The sequence below is a fragment of the Lissotriton helveticus genome, chromosome 8 (assembly GCF_964261635.1).
Source record: "Lissotriton helveticus chromosome 8, aLisHel1.1, whole genome shotgun sequence".
NCBI lineage: Eukaryota > Metazoa > Chordata > Amphibia > Caudata > Salamandridae > Lissotriton > Lissotriton helveticus.
This window is the reverse complement of record NC_136069.1, coordinates 480,015,954-480,043,790: the sequence shown is the minus strand read 5'-3', so window position 1 is coordinate 480,043,790 and position 27,837 is coordinate 480,015,954.

Here is a 27,837-nt window from a genome sequence, read left to right as displayed (position 1 = left end):
GTCGGCGTACTGGATCGAAAGGGACAAGGTTGAGGATGTTTCTCCCTTTTTGCTGCATCCGGTTTTGTGCATTGCTGGGACTGTAATGGACAATAGTGGGAGATACATGTTGGTCTGGTGCTGGTTCGGGGTCCGGGGATGGATGGCCGAGGGTTAAAGTACTGATTGTTTTGGTTATTTTCCTGGCCCTCCTCCGGTCTTTTGTGATTTCTTTTCCTTCTTTCTCTTGCTCCTAAATTTCGGGTACTCTTGGGGCGACAGACACACTGCTAGGGGGGGGCGTAGGCCGTAGCCTCTGCATGCGTGTTGGGTGGGGGGTGTTCTTTCTTTGTTCGTTTCAGTTACTATGGGCCTTATTTTTCTTCTTCTTCTTCTACTTTTTTCTTCTCCTATTTCTTTGGGTCAAGGGGAGGATTGGTGCGAGGTGGGTAGTGGCTGGGGTGTATCATAATGTTTGCGCGTTTTCTCTCCTGTGCTACTCGCCTCCAGCCTTTTGTTTAATAGATAATGTTCGTTAATCTTTCTGAATACTGTTGTCCATTTCGGTCCTGGTACGGATTGTTAAGAATTTGCTCCTTCTTGGCTCCTACTACTTTGGCTATACTTTAAAAAAAAAAAACTTTAAAACTAAACCTTCACTTCTCCTACTTCTCGGCAGCGCAACAAATTACAGTGTAACTTGGATTAATCGTGTTTGCTTCGATATGCTGCTGAGTTGCCCAATTGCTCGCTACTGTGCTTTAATCGATTGCGAGGCCGCCCGGTGGGTTGTAGGCCCGTATTTGTTTGCTTATATTATCCAATAAAGGTTTTATAAAAAAAAAAAAAAAAAGACAGGCTGGATTTATCACTGCCTGTTTTGCTTTTCTGGCTCAGAATGCATTTTTCCCACTAGTTGATAAGCCTTCTGTAATCCTACTATAGACATTCTGCTATGTTTATATTCTTCCCCAGCAGAAACCCAGGATTTACTGGATTGGGTTTTATCCCAAAGTGCCACCAATACTTTTAAACAGTGGCCAACACATAAATAAAAAATGTGTAATTTACAACACCAATAGCTCAAATTTTCCTAATGCGAGACCTATTGCATTGCAAATGCTTGTTTCTCAATTCTACATGCCTATTTTTGGGACAATCTTTCGGGGAGAGACAAGAAACCCGGAACCACAGGGTGTATGACCAATACCAGAAATATGAAGGATCAAACATATGATTGTATCTTATAGCACATTTACCAAGAACCAAAATAAATATGGAAAATTGTGTAAATAAATTTGTTTAAAAAGTACCAGAAATCTGACCTATTTAGGGATGTATTTTTTTGGGTGAATTATTGCAAAGTGCTGTGAGAAGTGCGACATAATGAATGGAAGTACTACTTCAACAACAGCAGAGACACTGCAATTAGCTTTGGAATAGACTGCATATGCCTACCTTGCAACAAACTTTACAAACCCAAAATGACTGGTTAATCAAAATGCCCCCACTGAGGATGATACAATCATAAGACTGGCAGAAATGGTGGCTCATAAAAGAGTACATCCAAATGCACCCTCTGCAGTCCTACAAAAATACAACGCAAATTCCCCTATCCTTCCAGCTGAAAAACATTGAAAGGCTAGTCATGCGGCAAGATTCCAGCTTGATCATGCAGGCTTATCTGTAGATCTCATGTTAATTGCAGCCCTTCCACGAACATGGATACTTAAACAAAAGCACTCAATCTGCTCGCAGCCTCACTTTACCATCAAAACAATACAGCAAGTCTGCAAACAAGGCATATTACCCTAAAAACCACACGCCGTATTTTTAAACTTGCTGTATTGTTTTGTTAGTAAAGCGAGGCTGCGGGGGAGATTGTGTGCTTTTATTTAAGTATCCATGGTAATCGCAACCCCTTCACGAGCTGCAATTAACATAGATACTTAAACAAAAGCACTCAACCAGCTCGCAGCCACGCTTTGCTAACAAAACAATACAGCGGGTTTAAAAACATGGCGTGCGCCTTATTGGGAACAGTGGTTGGGAGTGAAAAGTGGGGACCAGAGCAGATTTTCAATATGATCTACATAAATTGAAATAACATGGCATAATTCCCAAACATTCCTTAAAATCAGGAACTAATGACTTATAGCTCATCCATACAATGCGCACACAATCATGCAGCTCACAGTGAACTCACCTAAAATTCCAATTCACATCCTGAAGATCGGAGGAACCACCCGACGCACTGAGTCGCTGTTTAAATAACACACGCGCCAATGCGGTTCAAATTGAAATGTCCATGAAAACAGTAGTAGGACTAAAGCCAATACACAGACAGCGGCGGCCATATTAGAGTAGAGAATTGTACGAGTAAGGAGTGGAAAAGATTACACCCATAATCGTAAAAATGAAGATGACGCACCATACCGTGAAGAAATCGTGGTAAATAAATATCCGATATCCGATAGGACCAAAAGGAAATAAGTAATTAGAATAAAAGAGAACTTAGACCCCCCCAAGATAACGAAGACGATCATGTGGGCCAAGAAATTCAAGGGATGAAGTAATATGAAAGTATGGAAAACAATGTATCAATGCTACCACGAGAAAGTTTAAAAACGAAGCTGAAAACCAAAAAGATTCGGCCATATTAGAATAGGTAATCCACTCTGGCCATAAAGTTCCATATAGTAGCCAATAGGTAGAATACTAGAAAGGCCATTAAATTAATACAAGTCCAAAGAGGAGAAATAGAAATAAGAAAAAAGAAAAGAGTGTGAACAAATAATATCAGACAATCATTTGATGTCCATGACATAGAGCACATGCATTACAACATTTAATCTGTCTGCATTGCAACACAATAGCAATCTGTAGTAATCTGCTTCTCATGTAATACATCTCCCTGGCCCTGGTTCTCTGCCTGATTCTCTAGCTATATGATGTCATTTTTGAATGCTATGGATGTTTGTACTTAAAGGTGGAGCTGTTGGAGAAGATGGGCTGAGCAGCCAGGAGGCTGCACCTGGTGGGTCTTATATTAAGACTTACATTGGAACTTATTAAGCTGTAACTTGAAGAATAAACTACATCAACAAGAGTTGTCTACTAGACTTCATGGATTTCTACATTGGCGACGATTTAAAAGGAAAAGAACTTACGCGTGGAGAAAAGAAGGCTCTTTGATGGCTACTGGAACTTAAGGTACTAATATTACTAAAGACATTGAACTATTTAAGCTTTCTGGCAACCGCCCCACCAGTGACCCTGACAACGGTCGCCCTAAATAATTTTAGGTGCCAGATCCACCTGTGTATGAAACTGTAAAGTGTATCTGCAGTCCTGTTTTAAAACTGTGAAGCCCAATGAAGAGGTATGTGCTAAATCAACCTCAATGTGTTGAAATGGACTGTGATGTAGTGATGTCGGGGGCACACATCGAGCCCCGGTAGGGGCGAAGGTCATGGCCCGGTGTTGAATGCTGACAAGGCTCCGGTGTGTCCTGATGAGAAGTAGCTGCACATGGTAGAAAATAATTGGGGAAAGATTTTGATCACATGCTTTTAAAGAAACATCAAGCCCCGCTATTAAAAATGTGACAGAGAACAAATGTGGAGAAAACTTTGGATTGTAGTCTACAGGCCTTGGCACACTCTATTGTAACTGTGCAGTGTTTGCCAACCACGACTGGTGTCTCCATGGTATTGAAATGGAATTGCAAGAAGGCCCAGTTTGTTGTTGTGTCTCTGTGCTCTGTAGCTGACCTGGATTGCCATCAGAGTTAATTTCGTGAGTCAAGTACTGGTGATAAAAATGATTTTTATGTGAGGGTTGCCATGAGCATTGCTGCCTGAAGATCATCACAGGTACTGTCATTTAAACTAATTGAAAACTACATATTACGGAGAATGTCGCTTTGGAAAACTTAGAACTAGTGCAACTCTGGCTATGGAGCGCAATTACACCAAAAAAAGGAATTAACTGGTTCACTCTGAGAGAAAGGAGTATTCAAAACTGGAACAGTAAAGAAATATTGCTATAAGGAAAATAGGAAACCCAGAACTGTACTGTGTGAGATGATTGTTAGGTATAAAGTCACTCACTCGTTTGTTGTGGTGCATGTGATGACGGCTAAGTCACTTAGTGACACTGCATTGAATTTGGTGAAATATGCCAATGTAATGTACATCTGCTTTTGATTTGCGACGTGTCATATTCTAAATTGATACTCAATGTGTATTTTCATTTTACAGTATTATTATAGGTAGGTGGAATCTCCTCTTTACAATTATCTGGGAGGTGTTAGACCTGTCAGCCCTTTGGGTGTTCCCTCCTATTATTTGTTTATTTTTTGTCCCCTTTTTGCCCCTCAATCCTTTCATTTTTGATGTCCACTGAAATTTTTGGGTGTTGACCTAGGCGTTAGGTACTCCTTGACCCTATAGTTTTTCTATCCTAGGTGCCTTTCTGACTGAATCTACAAGACCCACAAAATGGTGGCTTACAACTGCCACAACTGTTACCTCAGAACCTGGTGCCATTGGGTATTATGAGGAGTTCCAGAACTTTCTGGTCCACTCTAGACCCTCTGGACCTGGGCTATAAATATTGGAATGTTGTGCGGCCATTTTGTGAGTAGTGACCAGAGAGCTTGAGAAGGACTTGGTGAGGAGTGAAGCGTTAGCGTGGGGAGGAAGGCGCACTGGTAGTGAATAGATCGTCCTTTGGGCCGGCTGCGCTGCTTGTTGACGTGCCCCCCACCTATTGACTAAGCCCTGCCTTGGTTCCATTGCCCCTAGTTCTCCGATCCTGACTGTGCCTGAGAGGAGTTACCCCAGAGCGCTGGTGGAGAACTGAGAGAAGCTAGCTGGGGAATCCCCTCGGGAGAAGAGACTGACTGGTGGTTCCCTCTCTCTCGTGACTCAACCAGAAATACCTACAAAGAGCAAGGAAGAGGGGGAAAGGAAACTGGTTAAATCTCCGTTACTGTACCCAAGCGCTTCCTGAGACCAAAAGTCCGCGAAGCGAGTCCTGCCCGAACGCGGCTGATAGCCAAAGTACCTGCTTCCAGATTTCCGCCACTTACGTGCCCCCGCTGAGGAGATTACGCGGGGAGGGCCCGGAGGTCATCAGCAGAGCGGCACGATAGTGGAGGCAGAGCCGCGGAAGCCAGCGGGAGCTGACGTGAGAGTGCCGAGGGAAGGGGGCAGGGTTCAGAAGAGGCTGTCCCGCAAAATTACCCTCCCTCTCTTCCGACGGAGCTGTGGGAAGCGTCAGGGGAGAGTTGAGGAAGCTCCGGCCTGGTACGCTGTGAGGAACCTGCAGCGCTGGGGCCGGGAATCCTCGAAGAACAGCTGTGACGTGTTCAGTGAAGGTCGCGCTAGCGGGTGAGCTGACCGGCACGATCTTTTCAGAACCCGGTAAGATCGTGGAGAGAAGTGCGGGGCCCAGGGGCTAAGTGGGCCTCGTGTCTGCCTCAAGAGGGGTAGCGGGAGGAGTGAGACAGAATTTCTCAGCCTTCCAGCAAAAGTAATCTATCTGACATTAACCGGTGGCCCGATATTACAGCAAGGCTTGGGACAATCTCCGCTTGTTACCCTGCGCTGCTAACATTACCGCAGAAAAGCGCAACTTAGGGTTCTCAGTACTAGCTCAGTATAGTGAGGTTATCTGTTTTGAAGCGATTCCTGAAGGAAGTTGATTTCTCGCCAAGATAACAGGGCTGTGCTAGGGATAGGAAAACACTGGAAGGGGAGGGGTTCTTTTCCTCAGAGTTGTTTAAAAGCCTCGGAATGTCACTGGAACAATCTGTTGAATCATTGGGGGTATAAATCCAACTATATGGCTGGTTGAACTGACAAAATATCTTGCTTGTTTGAGTTCAGATCCCCCTCTGTGAACCCCAGTACTAGTAGTCTAATTGTTGAATGGTTACTGGAAATCTGTATTTTTACTTCCAATAATAACTGTGAACCCTCATGGGAAAAGACAGACGTATTTGACTGCAAGGAACCTTTATGTTTGCTAAATACCTCAACTAAAGTTGTGAATTACTCATTGCTTAAATTAACGCTAAAATGTCAATGTGCATATGCTGACAATCTAAGGTAGAGTTATTCTAGGAAACACTGCTCAGAAACAAAAAGAAAACTACGAAGAGATTTTATAAAACAGCCCGTATTTTTCTAAACTGGTGTAGTGTCATTTTTGAATGGATGGACGCTGAGTTACTGTGAGGGTGCGACGCAAGCTTAACATTTATGCCTTTAGGATAGTCCTTCCTACTCTGTGCCAGGCTACCCTAGGTGATCTGGTGACCCCAGGTCCAACATAATTGGTGTCCAGCGGTGGGATGAGAACTGTTCTTGCGTCTACTCAATAGTAACGTAGTGTACTCCATAGACCTACACCTGGAGTTTTCTCCTGGCGGACTCCCTAATTATATTTTTGTTTTTCCAAATTTACTCCTGGCGGTGGGTGGAGGTAGCTTCTAATTACCCTCTTAATTAATTCCTTCCAAGTGGCTGTCCCTGACTCTCATTGGCAAAATGGAATTTGCTCTGGAAGAATTAGAGACCTATACTGTGGCTCAACTCCGAGAATTTTGTCAAACTACGGGAGTGTTCTTCAAGCGTGGTGCTAAAAAGGGGGAACTCCAAACCTGCTTGAGGGCGTGGGTGGCAGCTCACCCAGATGGGAAGGAGGAGGAGGAGGAGGCAGACCGGGACACTGTCATCGGGGTAGATGGATTGTACCATCCTGAAGTGGGGAACCTACTACTGGGTCCTAGGACACTTTCAAGGGAGGGCAGCAGTGTCTCTGGAAGAAGCTTAACCGAAGATGAATTAGCTGACCGGAGGGAGAAAAGACAGCTGAAGTGGGAGTTAGCCCGGTTGGAAAAGGAGAGGGAGGAGCAGAGGATGGCTCAAGAGTTGAAACTCAGAGAGTTAGATTTCAAGGCCCTACAGGCAGGGACTCCCAGTGCTCCTAATGGTGGCAGCGAATCCAAAGATACAACCAGGGAACCCAGACCCTATTTACCAAAGGACGTAGTCACCAGCTACAGTGCAGGGGATGACATCGCCAAGTGGCTGGCCGCCTATGAGGTCTCCTTAAGAGCCCATGGGATACTGGAGAAACACTGGGGGGTGGCTTGTATAAATACATGCCTCCTGCAGGAAGGGATACACTCTTGGCCCTAGAGCAGGGAGAGCAGACCCACTACCCCACCATGAAAGTGGCGCTGATCAAGAAGTTCAGACTGACCCCAGAGAAGTATCGGCAGAAGTTTAGGGGTAGTCACAAACTAGGCACACAGAATTGGGTGGATTTCTTGGACAACGCAAAGAAGGCACTAGAGGGATGGGTACAAGGCAGCGAGGTGAATGACTATGAGGGGTTGTATGACCTTATTCTCAAGGAGCACCTAGTCGAGAAATGTTTTCCCGAGTTGCGACAACAACTGGTGGACAGCAAGCAGACCAGCCCCCGGAAGCTTGCTGAGGAGGCGGACATCTGGGCTAGTACCCGGGTGTCCTCAAAGGGGACTGGAGGGGATTCCCAAAGGACCGGACAGGGCGCCCCCCAGAAGAAAGAGGGGGGAGATAAAAAGAGGGAGTTCTCAAAAGCCCCCCAAAACAGTTTCCAGGGAAAGGGAACAGGATTCACCCCTAAGGCTAACCCGCCCAGAAACCCTCATCCTGGCCAAAGTCAGCAGCCAAGGGTTGTCCACTGCTTTGAGTGTGGTGGCGTTGGACACTATAAGGGAGATGTAAAGTGCCCAAAGAGACCACGCCCTCCCACTGGAGGAAAAGCCCCGGGAGTAGCTAGTGTAGTGCTCGGGGAGGAGTTGCCCTTAGGTAAGGGGGGGGAGTGGGCGGGTGTCACCTTCGTGTCCCTGGGAGATTGGGAGATGGTTCCTAAGATCCAGGTGCCCTCAAATACTACTAAGTATGGGCAATGGGTCACCATCAATGGCCAAAGAGGGGAGGCTCTGAGAGACACAGGAGCCAGTATGACTATGGTAAGGAGTCAACTGGTGTCTCCAGAGCAGGTGATTCCCCATGTACTCCACCCCGCCGCGATGGCTGACGGCAGTATGGGCCACTATCCAGTGGCCGAGGTTCCATTTGAGTGGGAAGGGGTTGCAGGTTCACTTCGAGTTGCCGTAAGCCCTGCCGTGCCAGTTGATTGTCTGCTGGGGAATGATATGGAGCACAATGCTTGGAAGGAGGTGGAATACCGGACTCATTCTGAGATGCTGGGTACACCTGACTGGGCCTGTGCTAGCACAAGGTCCGCGACTACCTGGAGGGAGAGTTCGCTTGGACTGGAGCCTGGAATAAAGGCCCAGCCAGCTGCCAAAAAGGGAAAGAACCGAGGACAGGAGAAGCCTGCCTTGGCTTCCACGCCCCATGAGACAGATAGGCCACCTGCGGTGGTGGACCAGGAGTCCGTGGAGGGGGAAGTTGTCTGACTGGAGAACTTACCTATCCCTACTGATTGGCATGTGGAAGGATTGCCTACCAGGGAGGAGTTTTGTAAGGGCCAGAAGGAGTGCCCTACCCTTGAGGGACTGAGGCGACAGGCTCAAGCCCAGGCAGCAGGGAACGTTACTGGGAGTTACCATATTTACTGGGAGGATGGACTCCTCTACAGTGAACCTAAGGCACCTGTGCACGGTTCATCACTTGCCTTGGTTGTCCCTCAATGTTACCGAGCCTTTCTTCTAGAATTGGCTCATGAGATACCCTTGGCAGGACACTTAGGACAGGACAAGACCTTTGCCCGGCTTGTCCCCCACTTTTACTGGCCTCAGATGAGGGTGGCATCCGACACATACTGTTGGATATGTATCTTGCCAAGCCAGTGGGAAAACAGGGGTGAAGCTGAAAGCTCCCCTGGAACCACTTCCTGTCGTTAGCACCCCCTTTGAAAGGGTGGGCATCGACATTGTGGGGCCATTGGATCCACCAACTACAGCTGGTCACAGGTTTATCCTGGTTCTGGTGGATCACGCCACACGGTACCCAGAGGCAATTCCTCTGAGGACCATTACTGCACCTGCAGTGGCTAGGGCCCTGATGGGGATCTTTACCCGAGTGGGTTTCCCCAAGGAGGTTGTGTCCGACAGGGGGACCAACTTCATGTCAGCATACATGCGGGCTATGTGGAAGGAGTGTGGAGTTACCTACCGGTTCACCACTCCTTATCACCCACAGACCAATGGTCTGGTGAAAATGTTCAATAAGACCTTGAAAGGTATGATAAGAAGTCTGCCTGAGAGCCTGCGGAGGAAATGGGACGTCCTCCTACCCTGTTTGTTGTTTTCTTACAGGGAAGTTCCACAGAAGGGAGTGGGATTCAGCCCCTTCGAGCTTCTGTATGGGCACCCTGTGCGTGGACCTCTCAGCCTGGTGAAAGATGGATGGGAAAAGTCTCCCAGGAAGCTTCCCCAGGATGTGGTGAGCTACATGCTGGCCTTCCGGAGCCAAACGGCTAAGTTGTGGAAGCAAGCTTCAGACAACTTGGAAGCCAGCCAAGCAGTGATGAAAGAGTAGTATGACCACATCGCTCACCCTGTGGAGTTGGAGCCTGGCCAGAAAGTGTGGGTGATGGAACCTGGAGAGCTTAGTGCCCTCCAGGATCGCTAGACAGGCCCCTTTGAGGTGATGGAGAAGAAGGGGAAGGCCACCTATCTGGTGGATCTTAAGACCCCTCGACAGCCCCTACGGGTGCTGCATGCCAATCGTCTCAAACCCCACCATGAGAGGCCCGAGGTCATCTTAATGATGGTGACTGATGGAGCAGAGGAAGCGGAAAGCGAGCCTCTCCCTGATCTCTTTTCGTCTCAGGAAAAGGATGGGTCGGTGGAGGGAGTGATTTTCTCACCATCCCTAACTCCTTAGCAGCGAGAAGACTGCCGCCAGGTCTTGGAGCAGTACTCCTCGCTGTTCTCCCTTGTTCCGGGAAGGACCCACCTGTGTACCCATGATGTGGAAACAGGAGACAGCCCACCAGTGAAGTCTAAGACCTACCGGCTGTCAGACAAGGTGAAGGCCAGCATGTATGTATGTATGTATTTATTTACTTATTAAGCGCGTCTGCCACCCAAAGGTATCCTGGCGCTGAGACTGCATCCGTGCTACAAACAGGTCTTCCAATTACATTTTCCTTGGGAACAGGAACGTTTTCAGGTCCTTTTTAAAAGAGGGGAGATCCTGTCTGCTCCTCAGTGTCAACGGGAGCGAATTCCAAAGTGTGGCGGCCGTAAAGCCAAACGCCCGGCCGCCCATCCTCACTCTATTTATCCTTGGAACCGTCACTAAGAACGCAGAGGAGGATCTTAAGGATCTAGTGGCGCAGTACCAGGAGAAAAGGTTTCGGATCGGCGTCGGCCCCAGTCCATGCAGGGCCTTAAAAACAAGACAGGCTGCCTTGAACAATATTCTCTGCTGGACAGGTAGCCAGTGAAGGTCAGCCAATGCTCCAGTGGAGGAAGCAGATCGAGGACGCGCTAGGGCCAGCTTAGCTGCCATATTTTGTATCCTCTGCAGTTTTAGGATTAGAGTTTTTGGGGCCCCCAGAAGTAGTGCATTGCAGTAATCTAACCTGCTAAGAATAGAGCTGCGCACTACTTCTGTTCTAGCCTCTTCAGGGAGAAGTGGTAAAATCTTGCGTAGGGCCCGGAGTAGGCCCATACAGTTCGCTATGGTTCTGTTCACCGACGCGTCAAGCTGCAGGTTGAATTCAAACAGAACTCCCAGATTACGGACCGACTTTGCGGCCTCTACCGTGCCAGAGATAGATACAGGCCAGAAATCGTCCGGAAGCGGGTGCGGTGTGCGATCTAAAGAGCAGTGGACCACTTCCGTTTTTAGGCTGTTAAATTGTAGCGAGTTCGCACACAGCCACTCGGCTGTAGACGACATACAGCGGTGAAATGTGTCCATTGACACTGCCTTGGCGCCCTCAAATGAAAAGATCAACTGGGTGTCATCGGCATAATTGATGACCGATATGCCGAATGACTTTATCAAGGCGACCAGAGGTTGGAGATACAAATTAAATAAAATAGGACTGATCGCCGATCCCTGAGGGACGCCTTGTTCCACACGATGAGTGGCAGATTGATAAGGTGGTAAAGCCACTGCCTGCTGTCCACAGTGAAGTTACAAAGATGCTGGAGCTAGGAGTAATTGAACCTTCTAGTAGCCCCTGGTCCAGTCCGGTGGTTCTGGTACCAAAAGCTGCCCCACCGGGCACCACTCCAGAACAAATGTTCTGTGTGGATTACCGGGGACTGAATTCAGTGACCAAAACTGATGCACATCCGATCCCTAGGGCGATGAACTCATCCACCGGCTGGGAGCTGCCCAATACTTGAGTACCTTTGACCTTACTTCAGGGTACTGGCAGATCTCCCTTACAGACGGAGCAAAGGAAAGGTCAGCCTTCTCCACGCCTGAGGGCCACTACCAGTTCTGCGTAATGCCCTTTGGGCTCACGAACGCCCCTGCCAACTTTCAGCGGCTGGTGAACAAGGTCCTCTCTGGGATGGAGGCTTTCTCCGCTGCTTACCTGGATGACATTGCCGTCTTCAGCAGCAGTTGGGAGGACCATTTGTGTCACTTACAAGCTGTTCTCCAGGCCCTGAAACAGGCTGGCTTGATAATCAAGGCCAGTAAATGTCAGATCGGGCAGGGGTCGGTTGTGTACCTAGGCCACTTGGTGGGCAGGGGAGCGGGGCAGCCCCTCCACGCAAAGATTGAGGCAATCATGGCCTGGGAGCCCCCCAAGACCCAAACTGAGGTCCGAGCCTTCCTGGGCCTCACAGGTTACTACCGTCGCTTTGTGAAGGGGTATGGCACTATTGTGGCACCCATGACTGAGCTCACATCCAAGAAGCAACCTCGACGGGTAGTCTGGACAGAGGCTTGTCAGAAAGCCTTTGAGAAGCTGAAACAAGCAATGTGTGCAGCACCGGTCCTGAGGGCCCCGGATTTCTCCAAGGAATTCATTGTCGAAACGGATGCATCAGAGCATGGCATTGGGGCAGTGTTATCGCAACTCAATGAAGAGGGTCTGGATCAACCTGTGGTCTTACTGTCTAGGAGACTGCTTCCCCGGGAACAGAAGTGGAGTGCAATTGAGCGGGAAGCCTTTGCAGTGGTATGGGCTCTGAAGAAGTTGCGACCATACTTGTTTGGCTCGCACTTCCTGGTTCAGACCGACCATCGACCCCTTCGTTGGCTGATGCAAATGAAGGGGGAGAATCCCAAGCTGTTGAGATGGTCCATCTCCCTACAGGGAATGGACTTCCGGGTGGAACATCGGCCTGGAGTGGACCACGCCAATCCAGACGGTCTCTCTAGGTATTTCCACCTTAGTGATGAGAACTCCTAAGGGGTTGGGTAGCTCTCCCCACTTTCAGCTGGGGGGGACGCGTGTTAGACCTGTCAGCCCTTTGGGTGGTCCCTCCTATTATTTGTTTATTTTTTGTCCCCTTTTTGCCCCTCAATCCTTTCATTTTTGATGTCCACTGAAATTTTTGGGTGTTGACCTAGGGGTTAGGTACTCCTTGACCCTATAGTTTTTCTATCCTAGGTGCCTTTCTGACTGAATCTACAAGACCCACAAAATGGTGGCTTACAACTGCACAACTGTTACCTCAGAACCTGGTGCCATTGGGTATTATGAGGAGTTCCAGAACTTTCTGGTCCACTCTAGACCCTCTGGACCTGGGCTATGAATATTGGAATGTTGTGCGGCCATTTTGTGTGTAGTGACCAGAGAGCTTGAGAAGGACTTGGTGAGGAGTGAAGCGTTAGCATGGGGAGGAAGGCACACAGGTAGTGAATTGATCGTCCTTTGGGCCGTCTGCGCTGCTTGTTGACGTGCCCCCCACCTATTGACTAAGTCCTGCCTTGGTTCCGTTGCCACTAGTTCTCCGACCCTGACTGTGCCTGAGAGGAGTTACCCCAGAGCGCTGGTGGAGAACTGTGAGAAGATAGCTGGGGAATCCCCTCGGGAGAAGAGACTGACTGGTGGTTCACTCTCTCTCGTGACCCAACCAGAAATACCTTCATAGAGCAAGGAAGAGGGGGAAAGGAAACTGGTTAAGTCTCCGTTACTGTACCCAAGCGCTTCCTGAGACCAAAAGTCCGCAAAGTGAGTCCTGCCCGAACGCGGCTGATAGCCAAAGTACCTGCTTCCAGATTTCTGCCACTTACGGGCCCCCGCTGAGGAGATTCCGCGGGGAGGGCCCGGAGGTCATCAGCAGAGCGGCACGATAGTGGAGGCAGAGCCGCGGAAGCCAGCGGGAGCTGATGTGAGAGTGCCGAGGGAAGGGGGCAGGGTTCAGAAGAGGCTGTCCCGCAAAATTACCCTCCCTCTCTTCCGACGGAGCTGTGGGAAGCGTCAGGGGAGAGTTGAGGAAGCTCCGGCCTGGTACGCTGTGAGGAACCTGCAGCGCTGGGGCCGGGAATCCTCAAAGAACAGCTGTGACGTGTTCAGTGAAGGTCGCGCTAGCGAGTGAGCTGACCGGCACGATCTTTTCAGAACCCGGTAAGATCGTGGAGAGAAGTGCGGGGCCCTGGGGCTAAGTGGGCCTCGTGTCTGCCTCAAGAGGGGTAGCGGGAGGAGTGAGACAGAATTTCTCGGCCTTCCAGCAAAAGTAATCTATCTGACAGTAACCGGTGGCCCGATATTACAGCAAGGCTTGGGACAATCTCCGCTTGTTACCCTGTGCTGCTAACATTACCACAGAAAAGCGCAACTTAGGGTTCTCAGTACTAACTCAGTATAGTGAGGTTATCTGTTTTGAAGCGATTCCTGAAGGAAGTTGATTTCTCGCCAAGATAACAGGGCTGTGCTAGGGATAGGAAAACACTGGAAGGGGAGGGATTCTTTTCCTCAGAGTTGTTTAAAAGCCTAGGAATGTCACTGGAACAATCTGTTGAATCATTGGGGGTATAAATCCAACTATATTGCTGGTTGAACTGACAAAATATCTTCCTTGTTTGAGTTCAGATCCCCCTCTGTGAACCCCAGTACTAGTAGTCTAATTGTTGAATGGTTACTGGAAATCTGTATTTTTACTTCCAATAATAACTGTGAACCCTCATGGGAAAAGACAGACGTATTTGACTGCAAGGAACCTTTATGTTTGCTAAATACCTCAACTAAAGTTGTGAATTACTCATTGCTTAAATTAATGCTAAAATGTCAATGTGCATATGCTGACAATCTAAGGTAGAGTTATTCTAGGAAACACTGCTAAGAAACAAAAAGAATACTACGAAGAGATTTTATAAAACAGCCCGTATTTTTCTAAACTGGTGTAGTGTCATTTTTGAATGGATGGACGCTGAGTTACTGTGAGGGTGCGACGCAAGCTTAACATTTATGCCTTTAGGATAGTCCTTCCTACTCTGTCTGTGCCAGGCTACCCTAGGTGATCTGGTGACCCCAGGTCCAACAGGAGGTTACTGTAAGTGTGTGGTTTATAGGGAAGTGGATTCTCCCTTTACAATTATTTGGGAGGTTACTGCGAGTGTGTGGTTTTGTGTGGTTTATAGGGAGGTGGATTCACCCTTTACAATTATTTAGGTGGTTACTGTGAGTGTCTGGTTTATAGGGAGGTGGATTCCCCCTTTACAATTATTTGGGAGGTTACTGCGAGTGTGTGGCAATAGGGAGGTGGATTCCCCCTTGGGAGGTTACTGTGTGTGGTGGTTTATAGGGGGGTGGATTCCCCCTTGGGTTACTGTGTGGGGTCGTTTATAGGGAGGTGGATTCCCCCTTTGGGAGGTTAATGTGTGTGGTGGTTTATAGGGAGGTGGATTCGCCCTTTACGAGGAGGTATGAGTTCTCTTATTGGGAGGTTTATGTGTATTAATTTGTGTGTGGTCCTGCAATAGTATACAGACAGAACATTATAGTATGTGCATTAGAGGATATGTAAATTTCCCTGGTCCTGTAATATTATGCAGTAGAGGGTGTTCCTGGTAAGTGGACGGTATATAATGGTGTGTGCAGTAGAGGGTGTATGTTATTCCCTGGTCCTGACATTTGTTTAAATTTGACTTCTATATTACTACTTTATTGCTTACATTACTATTGCTACATTTACTATGTCATTATTATTATTATCATTATTATTACATAGAGATGGCTGTCTTACTGTTTATTACTTACATTATTACTATTGCATCGTTATTATTATTATTACATAGGGAAGGCTATTTTATTACTTACATCACTATTTTCTCATTATTGCATTGTTATTATTATTACATAGGGAAGGCTATTTTATTACTTACATTACTATTTTCTTATTATTGCATTGCTTTTACATTTATTATTATTATTATTATTACATAAGGAGAGTTTGGCTCATGTTATTATGGTGTTCTTTTACGTGTACTTCTGGAATGTTTATCTTCTCTTCCTATGTTTATATATGTGTATACTATTTCATTTTGTTAAATATTATAAAGGGGAAGATGTGTAGTAATCTGCTTCTCATGTAATGCATCTCCCTGGCCCTGGTTCTCTGCCTGATGTTCTAGCTATATGATGTCATTTGGAATGTTATGGATGTTTGTACTTGAAGGTGGAGCTGTTGGAGAAGATGGGCTGAGCAGCCAGGAGGCTGCTCCTGGTGGGGCTTATATTAAGACTTACATTGGAATTTACTAAGCTGTAACTTGAAGAATAAACTACAACCACAAGAGCTGTCTACCAAACCTCATTGATTTCTACACAATCCTTGTGCTCATATTAACACAATAGATCTTAAGTACTTGGTAAACCAAACAATGAATTATTGAGCGACATTGGTATATAACTTTCACAGTAAAGCAAATATAGGAGACATGTGAATGATTAGGCTAATGTTGGAGGATCACTTGATGTACATAATGCAAGACAGATGTAATAAAATAGTCAATCTAACCGTATTGCAAATCATCATCAATATATGTGCACATATTGTCACAGTGTAATCTTAAATGTTTAATAAACAGAGAGTAGGACATTGACCAACATTGTGTTTAAAACTTTCACTGAAAAGCACATATTCAAAGACACAAGCAGAAGTATCTAACAATATTGCAATCACTCTAACCGCAATATGGTATAAATACATGGATTATCATTATATGCTACACTCACATATGGGAAGCATATACCCATCTTATAGATCTTTTAACAACAGAATATGATGGAATTGCATTCCTCCATAGTGTTGAGACCCTTATGGATGCTATCGCATCAAAGGATACAACGACATTCGGTTTTATTCAAGATACTCGCAATACTGCCGCCTCTGGGCGGTTTTTTAATCACTTCACTGACCTGCCATCGCAGGTCAGATGGTGCATGGTTTTGTTCCAGAAATTGAGACACTAGGGGTGCATGTTCAGTTTTACATCTGATTCAGCTTTTATGTTGTGCCAAGCGTGCTTTAAATTTTTGCGAAGGTCATGGCAGATGGTTCCATGAATGAATTGTTTGGTATTGAGACTAGAATCACACATCAAACAATTTCCACATTTATAATGGCCAACAATTTTGTTCAAACCCCACAATGTGGTCAAATCAGATGTCTCTATGCTTGTTAAAGCAGCACGAACAAGATGATCTCCAATGTTTTGCCCCTTTTATATGAAAACTGGGGCTGTTCACTCGTAATGCCTGTAGATAAAACTAGTGGCCAATGTTCAATGTTTTTTAATAATGGTGGTAATTTTCCTACTTTGTGCACCGAAGGCCGTCACGCAAGGTATACGGTTCATTGTTTTACATACCTTCCAAGTACGGAGGAATTCACGATGGTTATACCATGCTCTCTTTAATGATCTGTTTATGAGTCTCTTAGGGTAACCTTGATGTTGCAATTTTTTGGCGAGGATTTCGGATTGTCTGAAGTAGTCCTCCTTAAAAAAACAATTCCTTCGTAAACGCAAAAATTGCCCAAAAGACAAGCCGTCCTTCAGACCCCTAGGATGGTGACTGGTATAGTCAAGCAAGGTATTCCGAGCTGTTGCTTTATTAAACAGTTTGGCGGTCAATTTAACCTGGTGTGGAAAAATAGTTATGTCAAGAAAGGTTGCTGACATGAGAGGTACATTTTAAGTCAGAGGACCTCAAATTGAGCCAACACAAAAAAGAAGTTAAGTCAGAAATAGTGCCAGTCCAAACAAAGAAAATATAATCTGTGTAACGTCGCCAATGGCGGACGTTATCAAAATAAGGATTGTTACCAGAGTCATAAATAAAAGTACATTCAAAATCATGGACAAACAGAATAACTAAATTGGGGCATAGGAAGCCCCCATTGAAGTGCCCTTGACCTGTAAATAATAATTGCCATCAAACTCAAAACAATTACGGGTAAGAGAGATGGTCAGCCATTCAATAATGAAATCAGTCGGACCATATACGAAAAAATCTCTCCTAGGCAATTACAAAAATATACAAACAATACTTCATGGTGGACTCAACAGAAACAGTAAACTATATATATATATAAAAAAAAAACTAAATTTGTGTATTCAGTATTACAAATGCATGTGATTAAAAATTTAATTTGACAGGACAATACAACAATAAATCCTCGGAATCAATACATGTCGAATGTTCCATCTGACATAAACATTACAATAGAATCTCATTAAAATCCTTCATAAAAATAAAACACAGTAGTAATTATCGACGCGCATTTCGGCGTTACAAACGCCTTCTTCAGGAAATTACCACAAGTAGCCTACAATATAATTTAAAAATAGATTAAAAAAATGTAAAATACAAAACATTTGCATTACATTTACTGATTTTCTTATAACTATTTCTATTAATTCATTACATAGTGTCTAGAACATAAGGCAAATGAACTAGAGAAATACAAAAAACAAATTATCTGAGACTTATAATATAATACAATTATACAAAAGTACAACAAAGCAAATAGTCCAACTTTTCCAAAGCACCTCCAACAGTATCCACGATAAAGAAACTAATACACATCTGTTTATAGTCTTACCATGACAGGACCCAGACGTTTGTCTAAGGCTCTTCTGATGACTTCCATGCCCTCAAGTGTGGGAATATTTGTGTATGAGGACCCTATGTCCAAGCACACCAAATATTCGGTTTCAGGGGAAAAATTGCATTGTTTAAAGTTGGGAACTAATATTCTCACTGTCACACATAACTGCGAGTATTGACGGCTAAATCTTTTATAAATACGTCAATATATTTGCAGAGTGGTTCCAGGACCGACCCACATCCGGAGACTATGGGTCGGCCTGGAGGATTAACCAGATCCTTATGCCCCTTTGGAAGTGTGTAAAGGACAGGGGTCCTGGGAGATTCAGAGTTTAGAAAGGTAAATTCTTTATTGCTAAGGAAACCAGACAATTTAGCCTTAGATGTTGCCCTTACAATTATTTTTTTAATGTCTGGCAAAGGATTGGCTCTCAGAATAGTATAATGATTTATATTATCAAGTTGATGTTTGATCTCAGACTTGTATTTGTCAAGGGGTTGCACAACTATACCGCGGCCCTTATCATCGGGCTTTATAATGACCTCATGATTTTGTTTGAGGGCACGGACCACTTGGAGTTCAGTCAAAGAGATTTTATAGGGAATATATTCAAACCCTTCATTCAGAGCCATAATTTCCTTTAGAATAGACTCGAAAGCCAACAATTCAATGGGCATCTTATTTGTAGGAGGGTTGAAAACTGATGGAGGTCTCAGTCCAGATGGATTAAAAGCATCACTAATACTGTTGTTGAAAAAAAGGCTTTCAAACGTAGTTTTCAAAAAAACTGCAGTCGTTCCATTTGCATCTCAAAGAGACAAGTTTTTTCAGTTGGAACAAATCTGAGCCCTTTACTCAGAAGAGTGATTTCAGCTGAAGACAGTGAATGGTTAGACAAATTGAAGATGGGAATGGTGTCAGGGAAAGTATCAGCATTGTCTGCCTCATCTATTGGGGTGGACCCCACTGGTAAAACTTCCGGCGGGTCTGTCGTTCCCCTGCCTGGAAGGTCCATTGTTGTGGGGAAGGTCTGGTTTTCACCCAACCTCTTCCTCGACCACCTTGTTCTAAAAAAGGATTATATCCGGATGTTGATGGCTCTTGTCCAGGATTTGAGCTGTTGTTGGATTCGTCAGCTGAACTAGCAAAAGACTGAGAAAGTAATTGCTGTGTTTCTCCTGAATCGACCCCAAGTTTGATCATTCTTTGAGTACTGTTGCTCAGGCTGAGAGTAGAAATCATCCAGTAAATATGGATGGGCCTTTACTTGATCAGAATTAGCAATGTCACTTTGGATTTTTTTTCCGTTTTTTTTTTAGTACGTCCAATTTGTTCAAATTCGTCAATGGTTTTATTCACTTTTTCAAGGGCAGTTTTTGCATAAGCTAGCACATTACCCTCATTGAAGGATCTCTCGAAGTCAGCAATAATTTCCAGCTCTTTCTTACTGTGCTCCAAAGCAGGGACTATTCCATGGACTAGCCAATGTCGGGAGCAAGTAACACCTATTTGACTAAAGCCTTTTCTGAATTTTGGATTGTTGGTGAAGATTACGGGACATTGCGAACTTGCAAGCCCACCGGTACTACATCTTTTTAAGATATTCGGTCATCATCAGTGCGTGTAAGGTGGTACGAACATGGTTCTTCCTGTATTGCTCGAGTTAAGCAATGCTTGTGACTTTCTGACAACTTGTGGCACGCCTGTAGGTCCTAGTATAGAAGGACCACTTTAAATCTCAGAGATATATTCCTTCGAGTAGGTTGGAACATCAACATTGGCCATAATAATTTAGGCAAATGTCGAGGCAGAAAGCCGTCACAGCAAGCAGCTTTACTGAAATGGTTATGGACAACAGGAACAACCCTGACAAACCTGAACCAGGGGCAAATACTGGAATCCTAACAAGGGTTCAAGGTAACAATACAAACAAACAACAACCTACACATTAAGATACAAAAGATTGTCAATTTAACAGATCACAAAAAAAAAAGAGGAAGATAAAAGGGGGAATGAGAGGGAAACCCATGTACTACACAATTAAGTTTGTAGATAATTTATGAGCAAAACGTATATATATTTTTTTAAAAACTAAAACATGTAAGATTGAACAATTAATGTCGAATGATACTCAAGATCAGCATTACCTAGAAGCACGTTTACGAAGGGGGAGGTACTGCGGAGTTTGAACTGTGAGACGCAAAAGGCTGTATATATGTGTAACACTGGAACTCTGTTTGTATGCCATGTGAAATACGCTAACATTGGAGAATTATGCAAAATGTTTAACAAAAATGGTTAAAAAAAACATGTAAGACAATGGCGCTCAACACAGTACACACACAATAAAAATGATCAACAATACAATTACAATGTGTAATCAAACAGGTGGCTGCGGGAAGGGAATATACATAGATATAGAAGTTCAGGACAAAACTGAAACAACACAAAGCTTAACCATGTGTCCTTCATCAATTACGGCCACATACATGCGTCGACAACGTTTCGACCATTGTGGACATTCACGGTCATCATCAGGTCAGAAAAATAACTATCTGGGCATCCAGAACAATTAGATAGAAAAAAAATTGTACATAAGCATCACAGCAAGGCTACATTTATTACAACTTACATGAATCAGTGTAAATCTCTGCGTAAACATAATAAGCAAAAAAAAGCAAAAGAAGGGAAAAAAGGAAAAGGGAAAAAAGAATGGGAGAAGTTTCAGGATAACAAGTATACTAAATATCACCGCACAAAATATGTGAGGAAATGAATCCCAATGTGAAATAGCGACCTTCACCACAGAAACAGATATATTTAAACATTTCACCTATTCAAATGAGGAAGAAGAAGGTCTAACCGGAATTACGGCAATGATTTAAAGGATGCCAAGAGATTGGCTGAAGAATCAATAGATGTGGAAACAATAGATATAATTCAAGTTCCCAACCAACTTGTATTACAAGGCAAAAAATGACAATGAAGGTGTCAATTGCCATACTCACATTCAAAAGCAATGATAGTGAAGATATCGTACCATCATCATTTATTGGGGCATAAAATCAATTATCCCACATGAGAAAATTAGGGCGACCGACCAAGAATTCAAGGAATTAAGAGACTGAAAAGGAATGTTATTTAAAAAAAGTATTATATAAAATAGCAGTGTCCTAACGTGAAAGGACAGTAGAACTCGGTGGACATGCATGAATTTTTTGTACATGTCCCACACGCTTTATCTTGACTGCACCTAATAAATTGAAAGTGCTACGCAGGTAATATGATAGACCGTGAGTCAGTAATTCTGATCTTTGCATTCTCATTATAATGACTCTAAATACACATGATTATTTTCTCTAGTCATAACTAAATGGTCACTAATTTTGAGACGATAACCAGTTGCAGGATTTTCTCACTGCCAATTGTATTGTGTGTAAGCATGCTTCGAATAATATAATATTCTTTCACGTTAGGACAATGCTACTTTTTATAATACTTTTTCGGTCTCGCTGAACCAACGCGCATGCGTTGTTCTGCGAGAGTATGGCAAGCAAAACAACTCTTAAAACCAGCGAGGATTGTCCCCAATGCATGTGAGGTACTCAAGCACAACGCTTCCCCAGCGCGTGCTTGGCCTCACTTCTCAATCACACCCCATATGGTGTTCCCTCCAAATCGCTCACATATCAAAGGCTGCTGCTCCGCCACCAATGCACTCCCGCCCTGCCCCCCCACAGCAATGCCAAGAGCTTACTTTTTTATTGCCGCGCGGCGTCACTTTTACAGCCGCGCGGCACCAATGCTTGTTTTTGTTTGCTTTGTACCTTTTAGTAAGCCTCAAATGCTGCTATTGTAGGCGTGTGTTGGACACAAACATTGTACAGCTGCCTCGTACGCTGCCATTGTACGCCAGTGTTGGACACAAACACCGTACAGCTGTTCATGTCCGCATGTCACACATACACACTGGCCGAAGTTACGATCAATATGTTGGGTTTGTGAAAGTTGGAAGGTCTCGTACGCTGCTATTATAGGCCAGTGTTGGACATAAACATCGTACAGCTGTTCATATGCGCCTATAATCTATATTAATTTAGCTCTGCTCAAATGTGTTGTTTATGCCGCTCGGTTTCAATGCCATTAGCTGCGCCTGGAGAGCTAATATTACAGGTGTTTTTTTGTTTCCTTTGCACCTCTTTAGTAAGCCTCGTACACTGCTATTGCAGGTCTTTGTTGGACACAAACATTGTACAGTTCATGTGCGCATGCAATGTGTGATAATTTAGCTCAGCTGAAATGTGTGGTTTATTTAATACATGTGTGAAAGAAATGTTGCATTGTTTGTATGCAGAAAATATGTGTGATATTTGCGTGAGACCAGCCCTCCATTGACTATATTTCACGCACTTATACTACCGTAACCAGGCTATTTTGACACCTCTTTTACCAGCCTGCGGCATCTCTTTTATTCCCAGTCATCTTCTGCTAGGCATCACAGCATCACTCAGCACCACCACAGCACCCCTCAGCACCACTCCAGCATGACTCAGCACCACCACAGCACCACTCAGCACCACCACACCATCACTCAGCGCCACCCCAGCATCAATCAGCACCACTACACCATCACTCAGCACCACCACAACATCACTCAGCACCACCACAGCACCACTCAGCACCACCACAGCATCACTGAGCACCTCCATAGCATCACTCAGCACCACCACAGCACCACTCAGCACCACCACAGCACCACTCAGCACCACCAAAAGCACCACAACAGCATCACTCAGCACCACCACAGCACCACTCAGCACCACCACAGCACCACTCAGCACCACCACATTATCACTCAGCACCACCACAGCACCACTCAGCACCACACAGCACCACCACAGCACCACTCAGCACCACCACATTATCACTCAGTATCACCACATTATCACTCAGCACCACCACAGCACCACTCAGCACCACCACAGCATCACTCAGCACCACTCAGCACCACCACAGCATCACTCAGGGCAACCACAGCACCACCACAGCACCATTCAGCACCACCACATTATCACTCAGCACCAGCACAGCACCACTCAGCACCACCACATTACTCAGCACCAGCACAGCACCACTCAGCACCACCACAACATCACTCAGCACCACCACAGCACCACTCAGCACCACCACAGCACCACTCAGCACCACCACATTTTCACTCAGCACCACCACATTATCACTCATCACTACTCATCACTACTCATCACCACCACAGCACCACTCAGCACCACCACAGCATCACTCAGCACCACCACAGCACCACTCAGCACCACCACAGTACCACTCAGCACCACCACATTATCACTCAGCACCACCACAGCATCACTCAGCACTACCAGAGCACCACTCAGCACCACCACAGCACCACTCAGTACCATCACAGCATCACTCAGCACCACCACAGCACCAATGAGCACCACCACAGCACCACCACAGCACCACTCAGCACCACCACATTATCACTCATCACTACTCACCACTACTCATCACCACCACAGCACCACTCAGCACCACCACAGCATCACTCAGCACCACCACAGCACCACTCAGCACCACCACAGTACCACTCAGCACCACCACATTATCACTCAGCACCACCACAGCACCTCTCAGCACCATCACAGCATCACTCAGCACCACCACAGCACCACTGAGCACCACCACAGCACCACCACAGCACCACTCAGCACCACCACAGCACCACTCAGCACCAACACATTATCACTCAGCACCACCACAGAACCACTCAGCGCCACCATAGCATCACTCAGAGCCATCCCAGCATCACTCAGCACCACAACAGCACCACTCAGCACCACCACAGCACTACTCAGCACCACCACAGCACCACTCATCACCACCACATTATCACTCAGCACCACCACATTATCACTCAGCACCAGCACAGCACCTCTCAGCACCACCACAGCCCCACTCAGCACCACCACATTATCACTCAGCACCACCACAAAACCACTCAGCACCACTTAGCACCACCACATTATCACTCAGCACCACCACAGCACCACTCAGCACCACCACAGCACCACTCAGCACCACCACATTATCACTCAGCACCACCACATTTTCACTCAGCACCAGCACAGCACCACCCAGCACCACCACAACATCACTCAGCACCATCACAGCACCACTCAGCACCACCACATTATCACTCAGCACCACCACATTATCACTCAGCACCACCACAGCATCGCTTAGCACCACCACAGCACCACTCAGCACCAATGTTCCCTCTAATTTTTTCCCTCTGTGGGCGGCAGTGTAGGGTCTATGTGCGCTGCAGGGAAGGCTATGTGCGCCAGGAACCATACCGCACGTGGGGGAGCAGCACCAAATATCACTCTAAAACTTTGCTTAAAAAAGTGACAAAACTGCATTCCCACACATACAGCGCCATGTTAAGGGTCTTAAGGTAAGTTTGCAAGTTGGATACACACATCATGACATGAATTGGTTACACAGGCAAGTACACTTCGGGTTTAGAAAAGCACAAGACTCCAACAGTGGTACCATCATTTGATTTTACTGCTGTAGTTGTAATGTTACTTGTTGTATTATATATCTGGATGCAGCGACCGAAAGAATCAGCATAACACCAGCCGGGCGACACACAAGCTAAGCAAATATTTCAAACTTATGTGTTACCTAAAAGTAAAGACAGCAAGTCCAAAAGCACGACGTGTAATGCATGATGGTGCTCAGACCTGTCCAGGCGGCCCTCTCTGTTCAGGGGGCACAGGAGCTAAATTATTGGCCATGCTGGAGAATTATTTTCATGGTGCCCCGGGCGGCCGACTTCAGTCCACTGGGCAAGGGAGAGTGCACTGCTGCATAATGCAGTCAGGAGACAGCGGTGAGAGTGCCGGTTGTCACCAGTGGAGAGTCAAGGTGCCGAGGTTAAGAAAAAGAACTACAGAACAAACACAGTAAGTATACCAGCCATGGTCAGTCACGGTATTAACAGTCACAATCAAATTGAGTTAATTTTGGGAAAGAGCATGATATTCTTTCTTTGGAAGTTCCAGACCTCCTATTGAGGAACATCTAAACCAAAGCCGTAAGCCATACACAGGGTATGGTAGCATGCCCGACTTATTAGCGGCGACATAAAATTTGAAACACGAGTTGGTGAATTACCTGGTGTGTATTTTATCACCAAATGTTAACGTTTCGCCGAATACATCCGCCTTTGACAGAATTACTGAATAACGCAATCCACAGTAGGAACTGAGCTACAATTATGCAAGGGGCCCTGTAAGAAGAAAAAGTGCTGGGAGCCAGAGTGAGAAACTCATGAGGAGAACTGCCTGTGAACAGCGAGACGACTAGGAAACAATTGTCATAACGTAAAGTGAAGAGCTCTCTGGGAATTTGTTCGCTCTCTCTGTTCCTGTCCATGACTTCCACTGGGACATATGTGGGGTTTGAATACGCCAATATTAGCCTGGCTATACTTCCTCCCTGGAAATTGCAGTTTTATGCCCCAAGGATGGATCTACTCTCATCACTGCACACTTCTATAACATAGTTATTTCACAAAGGCAACAGATGTTCCCATGTCTGAAAGATGGCAAATACATATGTAAAAGGGATATATCAGCCACAGGGCAGATGCTAGTGGAAGAATGTGGGATGAGCAAGTGTGAGGCCTGACAATGCCAAAGCTCAGGATCAAAAATAGGCAAAGAAATCAGCCAGCATTGCACTGTTTAGTGCATAGATAATCTGGGATGATGGTCACCAAGATTGTACCTCGGTGATTAAGAAACATGACAGAATGGAATTATTTGTAGCATCCAGAAAATGAATTCAAGAAATTCATAAGCAACACTGGAAACATTATTAGAACATTGGAATGTTGAGAGCTCCATTGTTCTCCCTGCTTCTAAGGGCATAAGAGATCCAATGTACAATAGAGGTGATATCTCATGTGAAAGAGTGTCACAAAATACTGAATAGCTGCTAGTGAAGAGAAAAGTGAAGCAAAAAATGGAATGTGCAGGAGGCAAATCTCAGCTATACCAATGTAAGGCAGTCAATGCAATAGTACATACATCTGTCCTTTATTAAGAATTGGTATAGACCTCAATAGAGATCAACAATATAACAAATTAATAGTCATAAAAATATATATATATATGACCAAGAGCCCGTGAGCTCGAAACGCGTCTGTTTTTGTGCCCAATAAAGAAAATGTAATCGTACCTGGCTGGTGTGGCTTGTCGTCCCTTCGTCGAGCGAGAGGATCGAGTGGATATATATATATATATATATATATATATATATATATATATTACCTACTGGCGGTCGCCAGTAGGTATATATAGTTAGGATTTTTTCTCTATGGGTTTTTTGAAAATTCTATGTCTAATAACTTTGGCGTTTGTGGACGGAATTGGCTGGAATTTTCAGGAAAATGGCACATTTTGTTTCTGAGCAGCCCTTGAAAATTTGGGGGGGGTTCGTCCAGTGGGGGCCGAGAAAAAAGGGGGGTCCCAAAACGTGTTTTTAACATTGAGTTTTCCATAGGGCGGTTGGCCTCACTTTTAGCCCGAACGGCTGAATGGATTTGCACGAAACTTGGCAAAATTGTAGGGACTGGTAGCCCGATGTGCCTTTTGTAGGTCTCAATATATGTGCTCCAGTGGATTTTGAGAAATTAACGTTTAAAAAAAGATATATATCTGTAAGCGCGGACCAGGCAGCGCTCTGGTTCGCGGACTTTTCGCGCAACGGAGCTTTGTGAAGCGAAGCTGATTGGTTCTCCGGCGTCTGTCAACATTCCAAACAGTCCGTAGCGGCCGCCATCTTGTCTCTCGGTAGGATCGAGAGACAAGAGGAGGTCAAAACAAAGGGGGAAATAACTATAAGGGGGCATAGTAGATCCTCGCTGACCCCCTAGGTTTGATGTGGAGGTTTTAAAAGGGCCCCGCGGGGCAAAAAAAAATAATAAAAATAATAATTGAACGGCTGAATGGATTTGCACGAAACTTGGCAAAATATTAGGGACTGGTAGCCCGATGTGCCTTTGCTAGGTCTCAATATATGTGCTCCAGTGGATTTTGAGAAATTAACGTTCAAAAAAAGATATATATCTGTAACAGCGCTCCGCTTCGCGTAACGGAGGTTTGCGAAGCTGATTGGTCATTCTGTCACTGGGCTATAGTTGGGCTACATCTGGCTGATATTTGGGCTACATTTGTTTTTTTGTGTGTCTGGCGGCCATCTTTGGGCTACATTGGGCTACATTGGGCTTCATTGGGCTACATTCGGCTAATTAGCAAATAGCTCATCGCAAACTAGGAATGGTAAAGAATCGCTATTTATTCCTTAAAGTTCGCTATTTAGGAAATGCAAATAACTTTGATGATACATATGGCGGTTCATCTCTAACAAGATAAGAAGCATAGGGATACATTTATGATGACTGGCGCATCACCAGGGATGTGTTAGTCATTCTGTGCCGCTGTTCCGTCACCTATGGTGTGCTGCATTTACAATGCGGCGCATCATGGGGCAAAAACAGCACAGATGCGTGATGTATCTGTGCCGTAAAGGTGGCGCATTGCTGGAGTTGTATCGCAAGTGTGATGAAGCTCCAGCAAGGGTCGGGGGTGCCCCTGTCGCAGGGTTTCTGTTCTCACACAGAACTGTGGACAGAGGATTGGAACCTCGGCGAATGCATTGCTGGAGTTGTATCGCAAGTGTGATGA